Here is a 5027-nt window from a genome sequence, read left to right as displayed (position 1 = left end):
CAAAATTATATTTATTAAATATAATAATAAAACAAGTTGTGTAAAGTATTTCAGCTTTAAGTTCAGTTGGGTGGTTTTGAAGGGGTTCTCCGTTGCTAAAACTCATTTCTTTAAAGCGTGTGATGTCACTTCCTCCACTCCACGTTACTCTCGCGAGATTACGTTCAGCCAATCACGTAGCTCGGTCACCTATTGCAAACAGCTGTGTTTGTTCCCTGTCAGAGAGTGATGACACCCACACGGAGCTGCTACAACAGGTTGGTTCTTTAACATCTACTTTAGGTTTTTAACAACTTTAGTACTCACTACAACCTTTGTACACCTTCAGACTTCACCACCTCAGGGATAGGAGACATTTAATCCTGCTGAGCTTGACGTTTGAAAAGGAATTGGTGAGTTTAAATGTTTGTTGCTCAGGAGCATGCTATGCTAACTGAATGCTAATGTAATGCCATTGAACTATATTAGATGGCTAATGTTGTATTAGATACATTATGTTGAGTGCTGTTACCCCAGTATAACTGTTAACACTATTTAAGTATTGATTTGTGTTGGTTGAGTGAGTGTGGTGGAGCCATTTCAGCAGCAGAGGGCGCTAGAGGAGTGTCTCTACCCTAATCAGCCATAAAAGGAGGCTGTAATGAGCGTCAGGTGTGGCACTGGAGAACAAACGCTTTTTATCATCTTTACAACATAAAACGTTACTGCTTTGGTTACATTAGGCCTGGGTGATATGGACCAATATTCATATCTCATAGATTATATAAACTCCATTTATTTATATTTTTCAATATAGTTTTAGAAAAAAAAACAATAGGTCAAAGGAGAAAAATACCACAAAGACCCTTTTATTAATCACTAGCAGCACAACATCAACATTTTGTTCCACTTGTGACTTTTTCCTTCATTAACCCTTGGGGCACCTTTACAAAAAAGTTCATCTTTGAGCTTGGGGACCAAAACGCTACACTGTAAAAAAACCATTTTGTTAGAATAAGTGTTTATCCAGACCTTTTACATTTAGGAACTACCGGTCTTGTCAAAATATTACCATCATTAACACTGTTTCTACCTTTACGGTAAAGGAAGATTACTGTACAATTTACAGTAAGAGTTGATCACTCTAAAGCATACTGTAAAAATATTTATCAATTAAACATTTTCTCATATAATAAACTTATGCAGTAATTATTTTGTTACTGTGAAAGACAATTAAATTATAATATATGACTATGTATTACAATACAGGAAATAACTACTCCTGCTTTAAAATACATTTAGGGCACATTAAGGGTATATTTTTTAACAATGTTCAGAATACAAATCCATGAAATTTTCAATAAACATTTGCTCACAAACTGAAATTTATTTTCCTGAGTAATGTTTGTATGAAAAGACAATTTAAATAAAATAAATGTATCAAATTTCTTTCACTTTTCCATAGAACTTTGACTTTATTTTCAAGATCATTAATTGAACAATGAAGCTTTAATATGGTGTTTTCATCTCAGATTGATGGTTGTGAGTAATGTCAGGATCCAGAGAACAAATGAGGTCACTTCCTCTAAACGTCCATGGGCAGACAGTCATTTTTTAAAAGTCTTTCAGCTGGATCAGTGGGTGTAGTTGTTGTGTTCCTGTAGCTGTATGGCAGCAATAAGGCCTTTCTGTTGACTGGAAATGTTCCCCTGATGGACAGGATTTCAGGAATTAACATCTAGCAGTAAGAAAACAAAATGAACATGGTCAAAGTTTTATCAATCACATCTTGGGCAAAAATACATAAAAAAGGTTGTTTTTATTACTCTCATATTCTTCTGGCTGAGTACGAAACACACCTATCAGCCTGGATCAATAGGAGAAAAACAAAGCTTTCAGAGGTTTTTCTTTTTTAAAGAACATTTTCTTAAAGAAACAATGAGGAAATACTGCCTGTGTCAGTACAGTAGCTTTTATTGTACCCTGTATGTTCAATGGTTGAATAAACTTCAGCTTTATTTAACACAAGCAAAGGTATTGTCTCTTAAAATTTGAATATTCATTCAAACCTGAAGGTAAATGTTCATATTTGAACTGAAATGAGACGTTCAGTTAAAATATTTTTTACTTGTTCTACCTCACCTTTATTAATTTCAATAAATGTTCCTTTTTTTTTTTAAAATTGAGACTTTTGTTGCATTTTGTTATCATCATTGTGTAATTTTTATGATGTAAATTGAGGGAGCAAAAGTAGTATCAGCTCAAAACTGAAACACAGCAAAGCTCCGGTTTGTACACGGACCCAGAGAGAAGTGACATCACTACCGCTGATAATTCCCCATCTTTCATTTCTACTCACATGCTAATGTGTTTGTTAGCCGCCAGACTGTGATTCAAATAGGTATTAATAATAGGATTAGGTCTGAAAGCATGTTTATCACTGCACTCAGTGAGTTAGTGACGTACACACTTTGAAATACTGTATTTTTCAGAATAAAAGGCGCACCGGATTATATCAATGAATGGGTCTGACCGGGTCTATTTTCATACATAAGGCGCACTAGTTTATTATTATTATTAAGGCACATTAAGAGAAACAAAATAGTCAGATGAGTCAAACTTTTTTCAACTCATTAACAATAATTCTCTAACATTGTTCAGGTTTAACACATAAAATACAGAACAATACACTGACTTTTTCAGTTCAGTATGTTAAAGCACAGTACGGTACATATCACTCCATGAGGCTCCTGACTACAGTAGCCCTGAAGCACCAAAAATCCATCAAGCGATGCAGCTTCATAGTTTACCAAAGTTGTACTAAAACATTTTGACACATTAATACATACATAAGGCTCCACCTGATTATAAGGCGCACTGTCGATTTTTGAGAAAATTAAAGGATTTTAATGTGTGCCTTATAGTCTGAGAAATATGGTAGTTTTTTCTGCTTTCTGCACTAGTGTTTATTCTGAACAGTAAATGTCTTTAATTTATCATCAACTGTGTGATTGGATAACATTAAATAGACATTTCTTAACTTGTAAGGATTCTTTCAAACAAGATATCTATTCTTTTATTTAATAAACTTGACTTAAGTAAAAGGAACTCTGTGATTGGTTTAAACCTCATTACCTCAACAACCTGGAGGTTTGTTCCAGCATTTTAAAGTGACTTATTTACACTGACTTTTTATTTACTACTACTACTTTGTTCAAGACAGCTTACACTAAGTTTGTGATATTTAATGTATCATACCTGTCAAGTATCCCGTTTTGGCCGGGAAACTCATGTATTTTATACCCCTTTCCCGCCAACTTTCCCTATTATTTTCACTGTAAAAATCCTGTATTTTAATGTAATCATCATTAAAAGATAGATAAAAAACATTCGTCCGCCTCTCCAAACTGGACGCTATCACTAACCTCGCAAGAACTGCCGCCTCACGTGACCTAGGTTGCAGTTCACTTCTCGCGAGAGTAGATGCAACTTCCTACAGCGGGAACAAACCCGGAAAATGGATGGATGTGAAGAAGGCACTCCGTCATGTAAAAAGTCATGTAAATACCTTGAGAGACGGGACAGTGACTTTACTTTTATAAAGAAGAGCAGGATGGGGTCCAATTACCGGTTCTGTATGATTTGCAACTGCGATTTTAGCATCGCCCACGGAGGAAGGAGCGATGTAAAGCAACACGAAATATCCACTAAGCACAAGCGCCGGCTGGAGGCAAAGAAACATGCTCAGAGGATGTCAGCATTTGTGACAAGAAATCCCAAAGAGGAAGATGAGGTCAGTAATGCGGAGGTGAAAATGGCAATGCTGTGTGCTAAAAACGTTGCTTTCGCCTTCTGTGACGACTTCAACAAGTGTGTAGCTCAGATGTTCCCAGGTTCTGCTATAGCACGAAAATACTCTGCTGGAAAAACCAAAACTATGCAACTCATCAAAGGTAAATTGAGTCAAATTAAGTATGAATGATTATGTCCTGCATGCATATTGTAGATTAATTTTTACCTAACATTATTAACTGGCTACGTGGGGTAGAAAATGGATGATATTAATTGGGCACTCAACAGGTGCCATAGCAGCAGAACTGGATGACGAGTTGGCCAAAACATGTCGATCTCAGCCCTTTTCACTTTTGTGCGACGAATCGAACAGAAAAAGAATTTGTCATCCTGGCTAGACTCTATGATGAGGCCACTATGCAGGTCACTACACGATTTATGGAGATGCCTACATGCAATGTGGGAAATGCTGAAAATCTGTATGAAAAGCTGAGTGAAGAATTGAGGTAAGGGAACTGCAGTTGTGTTGTAGTTTGCATTTAATCATAACTTTATATTTTGTCTGAATGTTTTTCCTGCTTGCAATAGAAAAAGAGGCATCCCATGGGAGAACCTGATAGCCTTTAACTCTGATAATGCGAGTGTCATGAAAGGCAGACACAACTCAGTTCTCAGCAGACTGAAGATAAGCCAGCCCCACGTCCAGGACCTTGGCTGCATTTGTCACCTCGTACAGCTGGCCACTGGCTGTGGCATCACAGCAGCCCAGGTACCAGTCGAAGGCATCCTAGTGGAGATATACACCCACTTTGATAAAAGCTAAATGCATATAAATGAAATAGGCATGCAGTTGATATTCTTATAAACACAAATACATTTCCAACCTCCAAAAAAATTGTTTTCTATCTTTCAGTGCAAAACGCTGTGAAATATACAAAGACTTTGTAGATTTCACTGATTCAGACCACCTGAAGCTCCTCAGGTACTGCAGCACGAGATGGCTGAGTCTGATAACCTGCCTTCAGAGAGTGTTGAACCAGTGGGATGCACTACAGGTAAGGATGGTAACTCCAGCAGATGCATACACAGCTTACTATGCTATGTTTCTAATTTAACCATGAATTGTACTCTGTGTCCCGATGTACTATAGGCCTACTTTAACAGTCATGAGGAGGTGGAGAGGAGTGCCAAAGTGCATGATCTGGCAAGACATCTGCGTGATCCAATCGTGAAGACCTACTTCCTTTTTCTGAGTG

At 37.1% G+C, this 5027-nt stretch overlaps 1 long non-coding RNA gene across 2 annotated transcripts; it reads left to right on the top strand.

Annotated features, from left to right (window-relative positions):
- Positions 1 to 230: 230 nt before the first annotated feature.
- On the top strand, positions 231 to 5026 carry LOC114458582 (uncharacterized). Of its 2 annotated transcripts, none has more exons than XR_003673067.1 (6): positions 231 to 257; positions 329 to 392; positions 3738 to 4277; positions 4360 to 4540; positions 4685 to 4826; positions 4922 to 5026. It is a non-coding gene; the product is annotated as an uncharacterized LOC114458582 (long non-coding RNA). The 2 variants fall into 2 exon arrangements; XR_003673068.1 differs by having other exon boundaries at positions 246 to 257; positions 4060 to 4277.
- Position 5027: the final 1 nt, after the last annotated feature.

The sequence above is a fragment of the Gouania willdenowi genome, unplaced genomic scaffold, assembly GCF_900634775.1.
Source record: "Gouania willdenowi unplaced genomic scaffold, fGouWil2.1 scaffold_136_arrow_ctg1, whole genome shotgun sequence".
NCBI lineage: Eukaryota > Metazoa > Chordata > Actinopteri > Blenniiformes > Gobiesocidae > Gouania > Gouania willdenowi.
This window is presented reverse-complemented; position numbering and strand designations above follow the sequence as displayed.